At 48.9% G+C, this 21654-nt stretch overlaps 1 long non-coding RNA gene across 1 annotated transcript in view; it reads right to left on the bottom strand.

The window, feature by feature from the left end:
- Positions 1–14682: 14682 nt before the first annotated feature.
- LOC134733479 (uncharacterized) overlaps positions 14683–21654 on the bottom strand; it is a 45578-nt gene continuing 38606 nt past the window's right edge. The window contains exon 3 of the long non-coding RNA XR_010116965.1: positions 14683–15245. This is a non-coding gene — a long non-coding RNA (uncharacterized lncRNA). The remainder of the gene's footprint in view (positions 15246–21654) is intronic.

The raw sequence follows: 21654 nt of genomic DNA, 5'->3' as shown, positions 1-21654 counted from the left end.
CCTTTAGTTCTAAGTTCCAGCAGTACAACATGTAAATTGGCTTCACAAAAGCCGACTATAAATTTAGTTCCCATTTCTCTAACAAGCACCTTATCAGCGATGAAGAGTTTTGGCAAATGGGGACAGCGTACAGATCAGACGCGGTTAGAAAGCTGCCCTGAGATACCCCGGCACTAATTCCTTGAACATGTTCTTGCTACCACAAAGCAGGAATTTATGAGTGATCCCGGGAGCCATCGTGTGCCATCGTTTTAAACTATGGTGATTTCTTCTTTTTTCAGGTTAACTGGCCTTTGCGTTGCTCGTGCTGCATTATCTTGAGTTAATATTTGCTCTCCATATTTTCAAGTAACAGGCCAAGTCAACATGGCATTGCGGATTGCAAACATCAGCCCTGAGTAAGGCCCAAACGTCAAGGTCTGGGAAATAAGTGGGAGCCGTTAATTATTCCCTGCTGCCTTCACCCAGTCTCTGAGCCCTCTCCTCCTTTCTCTTCCCATGTGCTGGTTCATGCGTTTTTACCCCTTGCAGGGCAGCTGAGAAGCAATATTCCTCTTTTACAGATGGAGAAGCTGAGCCCCACGGAAGTTAACTGCTTTGGCCAATGTCACACAGTCAGTCAGGAGCAGAGAAGTAATGGGCCCAAGTGCCAGCTTCCCAGCTCACTGCTCCAACTACGTGCTAATTTCCTCCCTACTGTAAATACATAAATTAAAATAGCCATTTATAAGAGACATGGGGGTTTCTAATGAATGGAGGCTCATTCTTGGAGGGAAGGCAGGAGGAAATTTATCTGGTAATACTATCCAGTTATTGTCTTTATATACGCTCTATATTAAATCAGCTACTGTAAAGGTCCAGCATGTTTTATTATTAACTTCTGACCATGCTTAAATTTTTAGAAATGTTAATCTAATGTCTAGGTGAGATTTGAGCTTCTTATTATTTTTAGAACTTGGAAATAACCTTTTCTGATCCCAAATAGATTAATGGCTGAAATGATAACTTCGTTCTCAGATAAATTTCACTGGTCAGTCTGCCTTTCTGTACAGAATTATTTTACAAAAACAGATTGCAGAGTTTGCTGAGTGCCTCAGAATTGCAACACTCTTGTTTTTCAAGGCGATTACATCCAACGAAATGCCACTACGTTTTCCTCTCCAAGCCAGTGGATACCTGCAGTTCAAAATGTTGACTTCACTGAGAGTCCCAGAATCTAAACACTGGAGGTCAGGTGAATTGAGGTCTTCTAGAGTGACGAGGACACTTTTGCTTTTAATCATTGGCTAAAGATATTCTCTACAGACATGCGAGTCTGAAAGGGAGATGATGACTTTTTTTTTTTTTTTTGAGATGGAGTCTCACTCTGTCGCCCAGGCTGAAGTGCAGTGGCGCAATCTTGGCTCACTGCAAGCTCCGTCTCCCAGGTTCGTGACATTCTCCTGCCTCAGCCTCCCAAGTAGCTGAGACCACAGGCACCCGCCACCAGGCCCGGCTAATTTTTTTGTATTTTTAGTAGAGATGGGGTTTCACCGTGTTAGCCAGGATGGTCTCGTTCTCCTGACCTCGTGAGCCGCCCGCCCCTGCGTCCCAAAGTGCTGGGATTGCAGGCGTGAGCCACTGCACCCGGCCCGAAAGGGAGATGATTTCTCTCCCAACCTATTGGAGAGAGAATTCTCCTGCCCATTTTCATGTTGTAATTACCCTGTCCTGCCCCAGATGAACAGCTTCACGTGGCTGCCACCCCAGGGCTGCTGGGGCACACAGGGAGGAAGAAAGACAAGCTCACAAATACTGTGAACATTTTCTAAAAAGGAATGCGCGCCAATTAAACCTGTCAGAAGGCAGACTGAGTTTGCACAAGGAGTGCTGGTTGATAGATAACTCAGAAATCTTGGCAACAATACAGAACCAATATTTTTATAGAGGTGGCACCATCTTAAACAATGTCCTTAGTGTGCAAGACACAGGCAGCCCTTCTATCAATATCCAGCAAGGGGAACTTTTTCCTCCACCTCCTCTGAACAAACAGGCTGATGAAGGAGCCGGAATGGAGGTGGGAGGGAGACGGGTTGGGCAGGACACAGTGGGAAACAGGAAAGTGATTTTAATGATCTCTTTCAATAACGCAGCCACCTCCCTCAACTAGATGTGACTCTGGCCAAGCTAGGTTAAAACAGGTTGCCGTGCTAAGCTGGAACCAGCCCCTCAATTCTGTTTGTTTGTCCTAACCTGTGTAGAAGTAGCTACACAAACTTCGGTTTAACTACACGCAGTCAGCAGCACATTCGTTTCTCCTCAATCAGACACAAGACCGTCAGAATCACCACACTGCTATTGACAAGTGCAACGTTAGCAGCATCAATGTCCCTGCCTCCTTTCTCCTCTCTGACCTGGGCACCTCCTCTGGAATATTCCACCTGTTCACCCACAAGGACTTTCACACTCTGTTCCTTAAAGAAAAAAAAAATAGAAACATCTTTGTATAACAGCATGTCTTCCCAAACCTGTATCTCTTCCCAGAAAAATAAAAAAAGAATTGAAGCTTTTGTCAACCCAATCCCCAGGTTATCAGAGCTGGGGGGTTCCATCTGGGGTAAGGTGAAAACAGCAGCCCCCTGATGGTGCAAACATTGGCAGGGGGCAGTGAGCTGAGATGTGGCCCATGCCCATCACTGGAGGCTCGAGGCCAAGCAGAGCACCAGGAGAGAGGGTCATCAGACGGTGGCGTCCGTGCGCCCCACCCCCGGGGGATTCGCTTCCAGGGGCTGCCATGGCAAGGCACCGCCAGCTGGGCGGCTTCAAACAAGAGAAACACATCCTCTCACAGTTCTGGAGGCCAGAAGTGCAACATCAAGGTGTTGGCAGGGCCCCGCCCCCTTTGATCCCTGTGGAAAAGAATCCTGCCTCCCTCTCTGGCCACTGGGGTGGCCAACAGGCCCTGCCTTCCCTAGCCTGCAGCTGGGCGCCTCTGTCCCGGCCTCTGTCCTCACATGGCGTCTCCCTGTTTCTCTATGCCTTCCCCTCCTCTTACAAGGACACTTTACTCCAATACCTCATCTTAACTAATTACCCCCCAATCCTATTTCTAAATGAGGCCACATTCTGAGGCACTGGGGGTTGGGACTGCCACATAGCTTTTGCAGTGGGGTTGGGGAGCATGATTCAGCCCATGACATCCACTGCTGCCTTTCAGTGGCTCCTCTGCTCAGAGAATAAAATCCACATCCCATGGTCTTGCCTTCCATGAGCTGGCGACTTTCCAGGCTCACCTCCTGACATCCTCCTTGTGTTCCAAACCCAGGGCCCTCCCTCCCTTTCAAGGCTGCCCCTGCATTTCCTGATGCTGTTCCTTCCTCCAGGAATGTCCTTCCCTATCCAGCTTCAGTGCCCTCCTCTCCCTGGAGTTTCCTTACGTGTCCTCAGCAACAAAGAAACAGAGCTCCATGTCCCTTGCCTTGATTTTCTCTTAAGGGATTTACCACGTTCTACTTCATGTCCTAATAGTAAATGATGTGATTTTTCTTTGACCCCTGTGGGTGCCTTAGAGCTGAAACTTGCCCTCGTAGTGCCTGTCAAGCAGCAGATACTCAATGAGTGTTTCACGCAGCTGGTAGATCTGACACACTTAACCTGGCATGGGTGCTGACATTAGGACTTCTGGCCCCTTGGAAGGAGGAAGACAGGAGGAGGGTGCTCTGGAGTGGGGAGAGGCGCAAGGCAAAGGAGCATGATGACTCTGCAACAATCTTACTTTCCTCACGTCTGCATTTACTACTTAGAACCTTGGGCTCCAACAGCACTGGCCAGCGGTGGTGACTGACGGGTGGTGAATTGAACCATGGAGAGACAGCCCTGAGTACCTGTGAACACCGCTGGCCCTTCTGAATCCTGAGACCCTGGAGAATTTCTGCGAGTACAAGTCACCACCTTCCAGAAGGAACCCATGGCCACCGAAGAGCTGCTTCTGACCCAGCCCCAGGTACCATCTTGTGGTGAACTGGCCTCTGAGCTCCCCAAGGGGAGTAGGGGCTGGATGCTGAGCTGCAGAAGGAATGGCTGGAGGAGACCAGCTACAGCTGCTCCTCGACCTGCCACACGTGAGGAAGAGCATGCTGCTGTGTTAGATGGAGGATAGGCTGGGACATCGGGGTGCTTGGGGTCCACCCCAGAGCTCCTCACTGCCCAGGGACACCAAGCTGTCCACTCAGTTGTTTCCTGTCAGCTTCCTCAGGGGTGGTGGGTGATCGTCTGCCTGCCAACGGCTGGCATTACAACAGGTGGTGTGTGTAAAGTCCCCACATGCTTCTTGCTGCACAGCAGGTGCTCAGGGGACGGTCAGTATTGTGGCTTATCTCATTGCTTCCAACAGTCAAGTTGTTGGCATCCCCAACCAGCCGAATGTGCCCTCCTGGGCTTCTGAAGTGTCAGGAGAAGTAGGGAACTCTCAGTAGGGACTGGCAGGTCCATCCTGCAGCTACCACCCTTTCTCCCAGAATCCACCCATTCCCCACACTGAGAAAAGTCAGCCTCCTCTCCGATTGCCCCTTCCTCATCTTCACAGACACACAGTCCCCCCTTGCAATGTCTCTGCATCCTTCCATCCCACTCTTTTCCCCCAACATAGTAACCTTCCCTGAATGCCTGACCAGCAAACCTTCCAGCAGCATGCCAGTCAATTCACGTTCTCAACTGGTGCTGAGCCCCTCCCAGTCTGGTTAGCTTCAGGAGTAAGAAAGCCACACCAGTCCTGCTGTTCGGAGATCACTGTCCAGCTGGGGAGGAGAGCCTGGCAGCCAACGTCCTGCACAGCCCGGACCTGACATCACTCTTCTGCCTCTTGTCAATCTCTCTCCCCACCACAGCAAAGAGAGCTGCTGCTAGCCCTGAAATAGACCTGGCAGAGCTTTCCAGCCCCTGGGTTTTCTTCCCATCAGACTTTCTGCATGGATTTCTGGCCTCACACCTTTCTAGGTTTCCAAATCCCACCCATAATCAAAGCCCTTTGAGCTCATTCATTTTCCAACATTTCCCGGCAACTCTAATGCCCAGTAATCATGCCTCCTTCAACCTCCTCCCTCAGTGCAGCTCAGATCGTAAGTTGGCTCCCATAGTTATTAAGCTTTTGATGTAAATGTCTCTTCCTCTCCAACTAGAATGCAAGGGCGCTGGCCATGGGGCTGGAGCTGAGTCTCGTCCTCTGGTGTCAGCAGTGACCGAAGGACATACCAGGGCTCCCTGGGGCACAACCCCTCCCCTGACCAGGGATCGTAACCAAGGACACACCTCCGCAGGAAACAGTCCTACTCCAAGCACTGCGCTCTTCAGCCCTCTGTTTAGTTTGGATGGATTTCTACCTATGTCCTTCCTTATCAGGCAGGAGGCAGCTGGCCGGGAGGGCTGCTCCTTCCTGCTCCCTGTGAAAGGCCTGGCGAATCCACCAGACCCCTGGGCTCCATCAGATTCGGAAATTCCCAGTGTCAGAATCTCCTCCTTCCACTTTATCCCATCAAGAGGTCACCTAACTTTTTCTTAAATTTCGCCAGTGTTGGGCTGTTCCCCAGCCATGAAGGCAGGTCAGTCCCTTCAAAGACAGCCCTAATACAGCCCTGATCGTTGCAGAGGTAATCCTGTTTGTGGAGCTCGTGGTACACGACGGCCAGTCCAGGTGTCTTTAGTCCATACAACTACCTTGCGAATGGCACACTATGTTACCATCTCCATTAAATAAGAAGAAGCCAGGGCTCAGAAAAATTCAGGCAACCTAACTCTCACACGCATACATGATACAGTCCGAAGTATAGCTGATCTCAAGGCCATCAGTCTTTCCTTAATTTCATTATTGATCTTCTTATTAATAATAAAGTGCCTCATTTTCATTGTGCCAAATTTTACCATGGTATATTTTCCACCCTCTGACTTGTGCTCCATATCTTGGCCCACGAATGACTATTTTATCCCTTTTTCATGATGATCCTTCAGACATTGAGAAGTCATCAACCTGTCCCTCTGACCCATCTATGTGTTTCCGGAGCAGAAGCAAGCAGTCACCTGCAGGAACAGTGCATATATAACAGGGACCCTTCTAGGCCTGGCCTCAACAACCCAGCTCCTGAGAGCATAGCTGCCTTTTTAACTTTTTTATTATTTTTAATTTCAACTTTTATTTTAGATTTGGGGGCACACGTGCAGATTTGTTACATTGGTATATTGCGTGATACTGAGGTTCCGGGTATGACTGATGCTGTCACCCAGCTGGTGAGCATAGTACTCAGCAGCTTTTCAATCCTGGCCTCCCTCCCTATCCCCTCTAGTAGTCCCCAGCATCTACTGTTGCCATCTTTATGTACATGAGTACCCATTGCCCAGCTCCCGCTTATAAGTGAGAATAAGCAGGATTTGGTTTTCTGTTCCTGCATCAATTCACATAGGATAATGGCCTCCAGCTGCATCCGTGTTGCAGCAAAGGACATGACTTCATTCTCTTTTATGGCTGCGTAGTATTCCATGGTGTATATGTACCACACTTTCTTTATCCAGTCTACTGTTGATAGGCACCTGGATTGATTCCATGTCTTTGCTATTGTGAATAGTATAGCATAATTTCTTGAAAGCCATGGCTAATGTCAGTCTTTCCAGAGGACAGAATAAACAAGTGCATATCAGTGCCCTTAACATTGGTTTCAGGAAAGAGGAGCTGCTGATTTGATGTCATTTCAGGGCCTCCCTCCCTGGAAGCGACCACAGCCCCTGCTGCCACATGACTCTCTCTTCTCTCATCCCTAAAGTGGAAGAATGAAGTCTTCTGCTGGGGAGAAGGTCAGATCACAAAGTCCAGGGAGGGAAATCACAGAGGCCGAGAGCCTCCCAAAAAAGTGAATGTTGATCCGTGTTTCCTTGAGCAGAGCATGTTGGGAGAGGAAACCCATCTGGGCTTGGAGGTGGCAGCCCGGCAGTAGGAAGGGAGAACTGGGGTAGGGGGGACATCTGCACATGTCCCTGAGAGTCTCACTGCTGACACCTGTCAGCAACCTGGGATTCTCCAGGCCTGTCCACTGGGATCTTGTTGTCAACCTGAAGCTTCCTTTCTGCATGACTCCAGAACAGCTCATAGCACATAGACATTGCTGCAAATTCTGGCTCCTCCAAACCAGGCCAAGATCATCCAATACACCCAGTCATTCATCAAGACAGACATGTCTGTCAAGCTATTGCTTTTTGCCAGTCACTATGTGAGAACAGTGAGGTGGGTCCGCTACAGGTTAACATAACAGAATGAGCTCACCCTGGCTTTGCAGCCAGACCTGGTTCCTGTCCAGATTCACTGACTTGCTGAATGACTTTAGGCACCCCCTATAGCCTCATCTGCAAAATGAGGATAAGGATGGAGGCCACATCCCAGAGTGAGGTAAAGGTTAAATGAAGAGGATGCTCAGCCCTGCCGCATAGGAAATATTCCAATGCTAGTTCTTTTCCCTCTGATCTCATGCACCTCAGAGACCAGCCAATTACTGGCTGTTCATGACAATCTTTTATTTTCAATTAATAGTCCTGATACATCATTCAACAGATATTAGGAATGTAGAGGCACATGTATGGTATCCTTGTGATAGAGCACTTTATCTTTTTAAAGTATTTCCTTTCTTCTGTATGATTGTCACCCCACTTCTATTTAGTTTACTTCCACTTTTAACTTCCTGGTTTTCTTAAATTCCACAATATTTACCATAATTTTATCTACTGACACGTAGAGTGTCAGCCCCACCCGGAGACATACAGGGGCCTCATTCACCTCACCATAGGATGTCCATGTTTTCAACAAGGTTGCTTGTGCCGTTTGACAAATTATATATCACCGTGCCTTCTCCTTCCACTGAGAGGAGTGTAGAGAAGTGGTTGATAGTGTGTGGCCTAGAATTGGATCACCTGAAGCAGATTCCAGCTCTGCATTTTGCCAGCTGTGTGCAAGTCACCTAATATCTTTAGGCTTGGGATACTCATCTGTAAAATGGCAAGTCATGATGGCTAATTTGTGGGCTGCTCCCAGGAACTAAATGTCATCCTGCAAGCCCAGTGCATGGCACATAGTAAGTGATCAATATACTGCAGCTATTGATGCTCTTTTCTGTTGCTACTCGTGCGATCTCTACTGCCTACACATTTGTGTGGAGTGTCAAGTGGAAAGCCAAAAGAACAGGAGAGAGGAAAGCCAACTGACGTCCTGCGCTTGACAGCACAGACCCCAGCAAGGCCGCCCTTCTTATGCTGGAAGGGGCCCCGGTCAGACTACACGCTGCCTTGGGAAAGCATTGTTCCCATCACATGAGCCAGGTGAGAGGGGAACAGAACACACAGGAGCAGCCACGCAGCTTCCTTCGGGAAATTAACAAGCGCTGCTCAGTCTCTGCATAGCCATAAAAGAACCTCTGCAATCCCCTTCGGACCTGGGAGCTGCCAGAAGGGTCTTCTTGAGCCTCGGGGCTCATGGCTGGCCTCAGCCTCCAGAAGTAGAACTTGATGCCCTTGGGCCAGCTGGCATCTGGTTTCCCCAAGGCACCCAGCCCTCTGTACTCCCAAGATCCTGCTGCTGCCATGTGACAGCTTCAGGAGCCAGGCCTCACCTCCCCCCCAATTAGTTCATTGTGGGAAGGCCCCTGACACAAACAGGGATCCCATGTTATTGTCTTTTGCTCAGCACGTCCCTTAAATGTGGCCCCCATGTGCCCCGAGCCTTTAAGAGAAGCTGGGGCTGGCTGTCTCTGTGCACCCTAGTGCCCAGCACCCACTGTGCCAGCCCTCACACAACTACATCATCACCACTCCCTCACTCTGATGTCCCCTCCTAGACCTAGAAGGCCCTAAGAGCAGGAGTTGCATTTTCTAATCCACGTATTCTAATCAATGTAGATGCTGGATAAATGAGTGAAAGAACACAGGGAGGGAAGGCAAGAATGGAAGGAGGGAGGGTGAAATGAAATAGAGGTTCCTAGAAGGTGGATCACCTTTCTGCCTGTGATCTCTGCTGGTCTTGTTCCTGTCTGTTGCTGAGTACTTGCCAACCAAGCACTGCAATTCACCACCTGCGTACCCTTCTTTTCCTCTACAACTGAGGGAAGAGACTTGTTAGGATAGTTCTGACCTAGTATATTTAACCAGAGAAAGAAATTACTGCTCACTTCCAAGTGTTTCTTGACACAGTCCTTTGGCAAACAGTGCATTGGAAGCCATGAGTAACAGAACAGTGAGCCTGTGTACTCAGGCTGTTGAGCAAACCTTGACCTGAGTCACTAGAACTGGAACACAGTTCCAGTTTTTTTAATTTGAGCAGCTGTAGCTTTCAGTGGGGCAGACGAGGTGGGCAGGAACATCAAAACATGAGATTCTTAGGACTGAACTCCTAAGTCCCAGGTACCGTGCACCTGAGCCGCAGCTAGTGCACACCTGAGTGCCAGGTAATGCTGGTGATGCACACCCGAGCCCCAGGTAGTACAGATGATAATGCACACCTCAGCCACAGGTAGCAAAGGCAGTTCACGACTGAACCCCAGGGTACTGTACACCTGAGTCCCAAGTGTTGTAACCCTGAGTCTCTGGGTGCTGTGCCCTGGCTGCCAGGGGTCTATACCTCTTCAGTCCCGGGGTGCTGCAGGCTTGATGCCTACCTGACAGTAAGTCACTTCACCAGAGAACCCACACTTCAGAGTCTGACAGTCCAAGATGCACTGTCACAACCCTTGCTCATGTGACTCTCACCACAGTCCTGTGAGCTATTGCCATCACTTCCACTTTACGTAAGGGGAAACGGAGGCCCAGGGAAATTAAGCACCTTACACAAGATCACCTGTAAGGGGGTGACAGTGCCAGGACGTCAGTCCAGGCCTTCGGATTCCAGGCCTCACATTCTGCCTGCCTGAGCCACTCATCCTGCTGATGAGAATATAAGTCGACACACACTTTGAAAAGGCGCTTATAGCCATGTATAGACAAAGGACTTGAAATAAATACGTTTAGTACTTTGACCTGTTAAGTACCTTCTGGGAAGCCATCCAAATGAAATACCCCATAATATGGGAAAAAACCTTTCTGCACAAAGATGTTCATTGCTTTATTACTTATTGAGAATATACTATATTCTAAAAACTTGCAAATTGTCTAAAATATTCAACAGCAGGAAAGTGGCAAGTACATTAAAATATGTACATTAAACTATGCATTTATTTAAAAGATGCTATTTAGAAAAATACAGTAAAAATGTGGGAAAATAGATTAAAACTTTAAATGAGGACAGGAGGCTGCAAACCTGGATATATACTACTATTCAAATATATATTATTATTCTACAAATTTATTTAAAACCATTTATTGAGCACCATCTGCATACCAAATGCACTCTACAGGTATTAAGGATAAAATGGAAAATGAAAAAAACAAAAAAACTTAGGTTTTATCTACTGAAGCTTACAATCAATGGGTAATTACAACTATGTGAGAAAACTAATCGGTAGGAAAAAACAGACCAAAATAAAATCTACCAAAAAGTAACAGTAGTTAATTTCTGGTTGTGAAAAGACAGGTAGTTGCTTTTTCTTCTCTTTTCGTTCTTTTGCACTTTCAACCTTTCAGTGATGAACAAGTGTTGCTTTTTAAAAATAAGACTTTATTTTCATTCATTCTTTTTTTTTTTTTAGATGGAGTTTCACTCTTGTTGCCCAGGCTGGAATGCAATGGCTTGATCTCAGCTCACTGCAACCTCCACCTCCCAGGTTCAAGCAATTCTCCTGCCTCAGCCTCCAGAGTATCTGGGATTACAGGCATGCACCACCATGCCCAGCTAATTTTGTATTTTTAGTAGAGACAGGGTTTCTCCATGTTGGTCAGGCTGGTCTCGAACTCCCAACCTCAGGTGATCCGTCCACGTTGGCCTCCCAAAGTGCTGGGATTACAGGGGTAGCCACCGCTCCTGGCCTGACTTTTTCTTAAAGACATTTTTCCTCTTGTATCTACTGCCTGCTCCACACCCAAGGCTCTTGGACAGACTCCAGGTGCCAGGCTGAGAATGTCTTTGCAAGTCCCTGTTAGCTGGCCCGGTGCCCGCCAGGTCATGGGAATTCAGCAAACGACCCCAGTGGGGGCAGCGTGGCCATCTGAAGAGGCCTCAGCTTTGCACGACACAGAATGAATGATCCCAGCTCAGCCCCTTCCTGGCTGCACAACCATGGGCCCGCCAGGCCTCAATCCCCTCTGCGTTCATCTTGTGGGATGAACACCCCCACAGAGGGTGTGGACAGACGTGATGTGCACAGTGGGTGCCCTATTAGTGAAGGTTATTATTTGTTGAACTTGGTTGAACCCAGGCCACCTTCAGCAGCTGCCCTAGTCCAATCCTTCTTTTCTTACTTCCACTTGACAAGTGTCACTAAGCCCATGTATGAGACTGCCTCTGAAGAGTAATGCTGGGGTGTTCAATGGTGATGACAATGATGTCCAAGGATCTGTTAAGCCACATCCACATGGCCTGGCAGTGGCTGCGTCTCCCTCCCAAGAAAGACCCCAGAGCAAGTCCCTTAGGAACACTCCCTCTCTAGGAAGGTGCTGCCGTGGAAAGACCATGGCAGGGGCTGCCAGGTCTAGGAAGTTCTCAGCAAACGTGGGCCGGGGAGGCAACTGACCTTCCACGCCCAGCATCTTCTGTGGAAGGCATGATGCACTGCCAGCCCTGCTTCCCCTCCTCTGTGCTTCTCACCTGGGCAACCTAAAGAAAGTGTGTGTGGAGTTGGCAGCGCATCCACGGTGGAACATCAACAATGCCGGTGATGAGGGTAATTTTCAGATGAGTTGAGATAAGCCTGCTGCATTCCTCTCTGACCTTCGCCGTCATTTTCACACAATAGGTGGATGATAAAGTCGAGCTGTGTCTAAGAGCTCCTCTAGACAGAGAGGAATGAACAAAGGCAGCCTGAACCCAAACAAACAGAAGCAATTTCGGCTGCAGAAGTCCTTCAGGGCTTAAAAGCATTGTTTGCTACGCATTAGGCATTTCTGAATCTGAAGAGAATCTTTTTTCTCTCCCTTTCCTATTTCTCAAATGAGGATGATCTAGGGAAAAATATTAGGGGAGTGGAGGTCAGGAGAGGAGTGTGTGGATTCAGCTCTGCCTGGGGCAAGGTGCTTTTTCTCTCTGCCTGCCATCCCCCCATTTCCATCTGTAATAAGGCACAGGCTAGACCAGACATGCTTCCAGTGCCCGCTAGCTCCACCAATAAGGACCGTGAATAACACTCATTCCCATTCCCATTTTACTGGCTTCTGAATGTGAGAAGATCATTGCCAATTTTTCTCTTTGCTCTTTCAACACTACTGTGATGGTTAATAGTGAGTGTCAACTTGATTGGATTGAAGGATGCAAAGCATTGGTCCTGGGTGTGTCTGTGAGGGTGTTGCCAAAGGAGATTAACATTTGAGTCAGTGGACTGGGAGAAGCAGACCCACCCTCAGTCTGGGTGGGCACCAGCTAATCAGCTGCCAGTGCGGCTAGGATAAAGCAGGCAGAGGAACATGGAAGGACGAGACTGGCTGAGTCTTCCGGCCTCCATCTTTCTCCTGTGCTGGATGCTTCCTGCCCTCGAACATTGGACTCCAAGTTCTTCAGTTTTTGGACTCTTGGACTTCCACCAGTGGCTTGCCAGGGGCTGTCAGGCCTTCAGACACAGACTGAAGGCTGCACTGTCGGCTTCCCTACTTTTGAGATGTTGGGACTCGGACTGGCTTCCTTACTCCTTGGCTTGCAGATGGCCTATTGTGGGACTTCACCTTGTGATCGTGTGAGTCAATTCTCCTTAATAAACTCCCTTTTATATATACATCTGCCCTATTAGTCCTGTCTCTCTAGAGAACCCTGACTAATGCAACTACTTAATAAGCCACTCTGCTTTCCTTCTACCACACTTATCTGCTCATAGGGCAAAACCTGTCAGGGATATGGAGCTCTATGGGGCAGACAAACCCAACAGCCTCCCATGCAAGGCATCCGAGAGGGGTTAGAGGTAGTAAGGAAAGGGGCTAACGGAGGTGCCTCCTGGATAGATAAACACCAGTTCCAAGTCCTCAGGCCCCAGAAACCTCTCAGGACCCAATCTCATTTGTTCAACTCCAAGTCAACCATGACCCATGGAAAGCTCATGAGTCCACGGTGGCCAGCAGGCAAGAAACAATGTTGCAATATACTGGTGTTTGCCATCGGTGGAAACCCATACTACGGAATGATCTCATCTGTGTGCACCTGCTCCAGCTGCCCTAACAAAGTACCACACCGGGGCCTTAAACAACAGAGATGCATTTCTCACAGTTCTGGAGGTGGGAAGTCCGAGATCACGGTGTTGGCAGGGCTGATTCCTCCCAAGGCCTCTCTCCCTGGACTGCAGAGGCTGATTCCTCCCTTTGTCCACACATGGTCGTCCCTTTCTGTGTGTCTGTGTCCTGATCTCTATTCTTACAAGGACACCAGTCACAGCAGATTAGGGCCCACCCTAATGACCTCATTTTAATTTAATTAACCTCTTTTTTTTAATCAGCATACATTACTTATTTTTATTAATGTAAAATAAAATATATTAACATTCTATTAGCTACACGTCAAAACACAATTTTAATGGCTTAATCATCTTCTGTCATATACATTATCATATTTTTTATCATACTTTAAGTTCTAGGGTACATGTGCACAACGTGCAGGTTTGTTACATATGTATACATGTGCCACGTTGGTGTGCTGCACCCATTAACTCGGCATTTACATTAGGTATATCTCCTAATGCTATCCCTCCCCCTTTCCCCCACCCCATGACAGGCCCCAGTGTGTGATGTTCCCCTTCCTGTATCCAAGTGTTCTCATTGTTCAACTCCCACCTATGAGTGAGAACACGCAGTGTTTAGTTTTCTGTCCTTGCAATAGTTTGCTGAGAATGATGGTTTCCAGGTACTGAAGGTTAAGACTTCTCATGTGATTTGAAGGGACATAGCTCAGCTTGTAACATCCAAACTGCCATTTTACAGATTTCAAAGCAAATTGGTGACAGAGGCCAGAATGGAGTGCCCATCCCCAATCCCTACGCCTCTGCCTCTCCCACATCGCTCCAGCCATGCTGTGTCCCCCAGCAGCCCTGCAGTCCTAGTCCATCCTGAATGAAGTTTCTATGTGCTCTGTTGCTGAAGAGTGTTGGATTTAAAAATGAAAAGCTCACTTACCAGCTGGGAGGCCTCTGACAACTCTCTTAAAGCTCCCGAGGCCTGAATGTCCTTGTCCACAGAATGGGAAGTTTAATCCTACATTCATAAAACTTGTAGTCTGCACAGAGTCTGCATGAGCCTGCATCTCAGCGTGAGGACAGGGAGGGAGGGCGCATCCAGTCAAACAAAAGTGTCAACAGCACTCCCAGGCAGTGTGGAAACTTGCTGAGAATACACTTTATACATCTCTAGAAGTTTAATTTTACAACAATAATTAAAATTAAATATAGATAATCCACACCAGACTTGGTTGTCCTCTTTGGGTTTCTATGTGTGTGTGAGAGAAAATACTGACTCTTCTAGAGGGTTCCAGACTGCAGACCCCCGCCATGTGACAGATACACCCCTGAATAGGCCCAGCAGCCAGCTTTCCCTGTCCTCTCTGTGTGGGTCGCTTCCTAACATGGTTTGGATGTGTGTCCCTGCCCAAATCTTTTGTTGAAATGGAATCCCCATTGTTGGAGGTGAGGCCTGGGGGGAGGGTACTGGATCATGCCAGCGGATTTCTCATAAACATTTCAGCAGCACCCCTCTTAGTACAATCCTCGCCATAGTGAGTGAGTTCTTGCAAGATCTGGTCATTTAAAAGTGTGTAGCCCCTCCCTCCTCGTGCTCTTGCTCCTGCTCTGGCCACGTGAGATGCCTGCTTCTGCTTCACCTTCCTCCACAATTGGAAGCTTCCTGAGAGCTCTCCAGAAGCCGAGCAGATGCCAGCATCGTGCTTCCTGTACAGCCTGCAGAACGGTGAGCCAGTTAACCCTCTTTTCTTTATAAATTACCCAGTCTCAGGTATTCATTTGTATTTCAGAAATACAAGTACAGCCTAATACACTGGCCAAGGAGGGGGCCATGTGAGGCTCCCAGAATTCTAGAAGATGGAGAAGCCCGGAGCTTCCAGATCCTGGTGCCATGTTTGTTCATGGTGTGGAAACCTCCTCTTGGTATTCCTTGTTGCTCACCTACAAAATCAGAGAGAAGAAGGCAAATGTTTGCCATTCTCTGAGGCAGCAGGGAGAGGGAAAAAGGATGCAGCCTCATAGAGAGGTGGGTCTGAGGTCTGAGGCCCCTCCACATCTTAACTGGGTGATCAGGGGCAAGCGCCATAGCTGCTCCAAGCATTTGTGTCTTCACTTGATAAATGAAGATCACGCTGTGATTGTTCATCAGAGTGCAATTGTTCAGCTCCTTATGTAAATGAGCATCACGGAGCATTGCAAGTTCCTCCAAATATTTATGCAAAACTCTGGGAACAGGGTCTGGCACATGGTGAGCATTTAAAATACACATTAGTTTCCTCCGCATGTCCTGACAAGCCAACTACATGTGCGAGCCATCTCCACCCTAGCTGTGGCAGATATTCAAAAACTACCTGAAATGGGCAAAGTGCCTTGCAGTTTAGAAGATGCTTCATGGTGCTCAATATTTGATAGGTGATCAATAAGTGTTCTCTGGGTAATGCATCGCCTTGCTTAATACTCTGACCTAGAGAGGTAAAGGGGCCTGCCTTGGCTACCCTTCACCTAGGTCTTCAAACTCCAGACCCAGGGCTTTTTCCAGAGCAAACAGATACAACTTTTCTCCTTCCCCTGCATAAAGCCCAATGCCATGACCTTTATAAGAACTGTGATAAAATTTTGGAGCCAAGACATTGAAATTGCGGTTTGTGTTTGCCTTCACACTATTTGGGTAACTGGTCCTTCAGTTACCCTCAAAGCCTGTTTCTCTGCTATCACCAGAATGTACAGGCTCACAGCCTTTATAGGTCTTCTGCTCAGTTGATGAGGCTTCTCATCAGGTAGAGGCCACCTCCAGCCGGTGCCATCGTTCTTCACCCTTGCTCACTGGGACCTCCCACACTATGCCGGACCTCCCACACTATGCCAGCCCTCCCCCACCCTCTTCAGCCTGCAAGAACAGCCACGTTCAGCTCCTCCAGTCCAGGGACTCAGCATTTGGGCACTGCTGGTGTCTGCTCAAAGGTTCCGTATTTGAGACTCAATGGCTAAATTCAGTAATAACACCACAATTTCACCCAAAAGCACTATAGTGATTACTGAGTTATATTAGGAGCTTATTTAAGACAACATCTTATTTGCACAATGTAGTTCAAATAGAGGGTTAGTGCAGTCAGCGTGATTGTTCAATTCCTAACAAACATGAGCATAGTCACTCCGCGAGTGCCGTACCGCTTTTACACATGTGAACAGCTAGAGCCGAAAGCATAAATATATGTCTTTTAAGGTGGTGGCACAGTTAGAATAAGAGGGTTTAGGTTTACGTGTAAACAGGAATTTAGTTGTCTCTTTAGCACCATATAGTAGGATGTAAAAATGCCTCCAAGACAGCTCTCTTAAGGAAGCCAAATCTGCTACCCCAAACCACTGCATGTTATTAGTAATCAGAGTTTCTGTTTATCAAATACCTTCTGTGTCCCAGGCACGGTGCTATGCCCTTTATGTAAATATTTCATGCAGTTCTTTCCTCCCTGCACTTCTGTGAGGTCGACATTATTAGCCCCATTGGAGAGAAGATAAAATGGAGGCTCTCATGGGTTAAATGACAGGTGAAATGGCTTGGATATTTGTCCCCGCCCAAATCTCATGTTGAAATGTAAACCTTAGTGTTGGAGGCAGGCCTGGTGGGAGGTGTTTGGGTCATGGTGGGTGGATCCCTCAGGGCTTGGTGCTGTCCTCGAAATAGTGAGTGAGTTCTCTGAGATCTGGTTGTTTGAAAGTGTGTGGCACCTCCCCCCTCTCTCTCTTGCTCACACTCTCCCCATGTGATACCTCGGCTCCCCCTTTGCCTTCCACCATGATTGGAAGCTCCCCGAAGCCTCCCCAGAAGCTGACCAGATGCCAGCACCTCACTTCCTGTACCGTCTGCAGAACTGGGAGCCAATTAAACCCCTTTTCTTTACAAATTACCCAGCCTTGGGTATTTCTTTATAGTATCGCAAGACTGGCCGAACACAATGCGTCTGAGGCCACGCAACCCCAGCTGGGGTTCCATGTGTCAAACTCCCATATCTGGCCTTCTCCTGGGTCCCATACTCCCTGCCCCTGCAAATGTGGGAGCTCAGCTTCGTTCCACACACCCAGGAACCCCGGGGTGGCCTCCAAGCATGCTAAGTGCTTGTCCTCTGCTCCTACCAGCCAGACCTTCACCAGCCACCAAATGAGCCGGAAAGAAGCCAGAAGCCAGAGGCTGGGCCAGACAGGGAAGTGCCCATTCTTCGCCATGCCACCCCACAACCCCCACCACCAGATGCACAGGACTGATGTGGAAAGCTCTGGGCAGCAGGGGACAGGTGCATGGGGGTCCTCAGCTAATGAAGTCCCAGGGGTCTGGGTGCATCTTGGAACTTCTGGGGGGTCCCCAAAATCCCACCCTGCCCATGGACCACAGTCCCCCCTGCACCAAAGCCCCCAAGCCGCTCTCCTCTGCCAAGAGCCACCACTGCTCCCTGTGCCTCCTTGTGAACCTGGCAGAGGGCTTTCTGTGCTGGGTTATCTTCCTAACAAAGAAACATGATTTTCCTCACTTTACAAGAAAACACACAACACACAAACTGCCAAGCTGCACGGAGAGGTGCAAGCAGCCGTTTCTGCAAGGCCTCTCAAGGTCAGCACCTCTGCTGGATCTCAGGCTGTGGTGTTGAGACCTTCTCAGTCATTGCAACCCAGCCAGATGCTGATTCCCCCAAGATCAAGACTCATCTAGGACTCCTCCGGACAACTGTTGCCTCCATCTCCCTTTCTGAACTTAGGAGAAATGCTAACCAGAAGCTACACTGACTAATTTGAGTTCAACCCTGCCCCTCTGGTAAGAAAGCTGTAGGGCTGGAAATTAATCAAGAATTATACCGTATATAATATAGCTAATTGTGTATTATATTTCACACATAATGTGAATTCATGTAAGGCAACACATTGAATTATATTGCAGAGCAGCAGTAAATCTGCTCAGGTGCTTTTAAAAGTATTTTCTTTTCAGTACACTGAACATGCCATGGTGAGGTCAATTCCACTTTATCCATCGCGAGCACTGCCACCATGAGCCTCATGTGGGCTTCTAGAGCAGAGGTGCCCTGTCCTTCACACTGAGGGCTGAGCGCCAAGAGCACTGTGCTGAGGCATGTGCCTGACTGGGGACACACGGGGCGAATAGGGCACTGGAGTCCATCTATACCACAGCTTCCTTGCCCTCAGTTTAGTAACTGGGGTGTGGTCCACACTGTTTTTCAGAGTCCCCATAGGATTTGAGCCACCCAAGCTGAAACAACGCACCCTTTATTAGCTTCCTTCCCTTCTATTATGGGGTGAACTGTGTCCCCCCAAAGTGGTACATTGGGGTACTGTGTCCCCACCAAAGTGGTACATTGGAGTACATTAGTGGTACCTCAGAAGATGATCTCATTTGGAAACAGGGTCTTTACAGAAGTAACCGAGTGTATTAGTCTGTTCTCATGCTGCTGATAAAGACATGCCCGAGACTGGGCAATTTACAAAAGAAAGAGGTTTATTGGACTTACAGTTCCACATGGCTGTGGAAGCCTCACAATCACGGCGGAAGGCAAGGAGGAGCAAGTCACATCTTACATGGAAGGCAGCAGGCAAAGAGAGAGCTTGTGCAGGGAAACTCCCCCTTATAAAACCACCAGATATCATGAGACTTATTCACTATCATCAGAACAGCATGGGAAATACCTGCCCCCATAATTCAATTACCTCCCACTGGGTCTCTCCCACAACATGTGGGAATTCAACATGAGATTTGCATGGGGACACAGCCAAACCATATCACTAAGCGAAGATGAGGTCATAGGGTGGGCCCTGATCCGATATGACCTGTGTCCTTATAAGAGGGAAATTTGAACCTGGAGACATACACACAGAGGGAAGGCAGTGTAGGGAGATGTCATGTGGATATGAAGGATGGGAGGGAGGCTTCTATAAGCCAAGGAATGCCTGAGGCCACCAGAAGCCAGGAAAGGGGACAGAACACAGCCTTCTCCAGAGCCTTCAGAGGACGGGGCCCTGCTGACAGCTCTGTTTCAGGAGGCCCTGCTGACAGCTCCCCTCCAGGACCACAGGCCAGAACATTCTCTTGTTGGAAGCCATCCAGCTGGCAGCTTTGTCACAGCAGCCTCAGAAGCACACACTCCTTCCCTGCCTCACTTCACACCAGTGTTCCCACCTGGGGTTGCCTCCCAAACTAAAACCCCCACTAAAATCCTTGTCTCCATGTCTGCTCCCAGGGGAACCCAAACCAAACCAGCCCTGAAATCTCATTTCAGCTTCTAAATCAAAACCATGAAAACTCAACGTGGTTCTTCAGAAGACAGAAACCCCCGTAGGACTAGGATTGGTCTTCCCAGCCACCCAGTAGCTCACAGGTGAGCCAGGCAGGCCCAGTTGGTGCCTACTTATCTCAAGGCAGGGATGTGGTGAACGGGCTTCTTCTAGGGTGAAAAGAGCAAGGGAGCTAAAAGGGCAAGTCTGGGCATCCCTGCCCCCTACAGCTGTGGGAAGACAGAACTCATAGTGGGGCTTCCAGGAACAAGCAAGCATTGCCCAGGCCCCTGAACTCCATGCAGAGAGTGGCCGGCCTGGGCTGTCCTGCTCTGCTCCAGGGCCCGGTACGAGAACCCCTGGGCTACAGAGCATGCCAGGTGTCAGAGTTTCTTTTTCCAGAATGGACTGCCGACTCCTTCCTGCCTGATCAAGGAAACTAATTCCTATAGCCTTCACCCAATGTTAGCTTGTCTCATATCAAAGCTGAAGAAATGACATGGAATTTGCTAGAAAAAGGAGTGACCCACAGGCACAGCCAGATCCTGTTCCCACCTCTGCCATGACCTCTGACTTTAGGCTGGCCTCCCCTTCTGTCAGACAGGTGGGCAAGACCAGAAGACCTCTAGGTCCCCGCCAGCTCTTTCAGGCTGCAATCATGGCCCTGAAACACATATGGTTAAAGAACTCCCTAAACTTTCACTTTCCCCTCTGTGTAATGAGCCCACATCCCTCACAGGAATGGGGTTTGTGTGGAACCAATGAGCTAAAGTCCAAAAAGCCTCTAGCCAGGGTGACCAGCACCTAGTCTGTGTTCTAGCTCAGTTGGTTCCGCCACCTCCTTTTCCCCTGGGCCCCTTCTCTGCCAGGCTAGTCTCAAAGGCTGCACTCACAGGCTTGAGTGTGAACTTCCAAAGCACCCCTCTTGCCTGGATGCCTGCACCCAATCTGCCCTCTTTGCCCAAAAGATACCTCCAGAAGTCTCTGGTGGCTGCAGCAGGAATGAAGTGTTCACTCCTGGTGTCTCCTGGTCTCAATCTGAGCAGCGGATGGCCACAGTTGGGGTGGGAGACATGCTGGGCTCTGAGGCTTTCCACACCAGAAGCAGCTGCTACAGAAGCAACAGGCCCCTGTGGCTTCTCACCACCCAGCAGAAATACTGGAGATGGTTACCAAAGGCAGTGAGAAAGCCTTGTTCTTCAGGCATATCCCAGGAGAGTCCCACTCATGAGAGTGTGATGACCAGCAATAGGGCAGCCTTCTTGTCCCTTCAGCAGCCTTCACCCACAGGGGAAATATTTTTAGTTTGTCTATCTCAGGATAGCCGATTGGGAGCAATTAGAAATGACCACAGCAGAATCACCACTCTCTGCCTTGGTGAGTCACAGTCAGGAAGGACTCACGCAGAGTGGACCATGGTAACTCCAAGCCACATGGTACTTAGAGAGATCTGCACCCAACACTGAGGTCACAGCTCCCCAGGAGTAAAAGGTGATGGCTGTGTCCAAGCTGCTTATCTGCATGTATTGGTCTACAGGGCTGCCATCACAAAATACCACAGACTGGGTGGCTGAAGCAAGAGGTTTATTTTCTCACAGTTCTGGAGGCAGAGGTCCAAGATCAAGGCTCTGGCTGATTCCATTTCTACTGAGGGCTCCCCTCCTGGCTTGCAGGCAGCTGCCTTCTTGCAGTTCTGGCAGGGCCTTTCCTTGGTGTGCACGCATGGAGGGAGAGGGAGCTTTCTGGTGTCTCTTCTTACAAGGACGTGAATCCTATTGGATCAGGGCCCCACCCTATGGCTTCATCTAAGCTTGGTTCCTCCCTTACAGGTCTCATCTCCAAACACAACCACACTGAGTGTTACGGTTCAACATAGGGATTAAGGGGTACAGGGAGAGACGCACAAACATTCAGTCCACAACACAGCAATGTGGTTTGTGTCACTGTCAACATTACAAAGCCAAGAGGCAAAGACACTGCTGGCCAGAGTATGCGCGGTTGAGGTAGGTTTTCCGAAAGTGCTGAGCCTCCACCCTCCCTGCCCTTGCCCTGCTGCTGCTGTGCCCCTGACAATACA

This window comes from Symphalangus syndactylus, chromosome 18 (assembly GCF_028878055.3).
Source record: "Symphalangus syndactylus isolate Jambi chromosome 18, NHGRI_mSymSyn1-v2.1_pri, whole genome shotgun sequence".
Classification (NCBI taxonomy): domain Eukaryota; kingdom Metazoa; phylum Chordata; class Mammalia; order Primates; family Hylobatidae; genus Symphalangus; species Symphalangus syndactylus.
The sequence above is the reverse complement of the archived record's forward strand: the minus strand, read 5'-3'. Positions and strand labels throughout refer to the sequence as shown.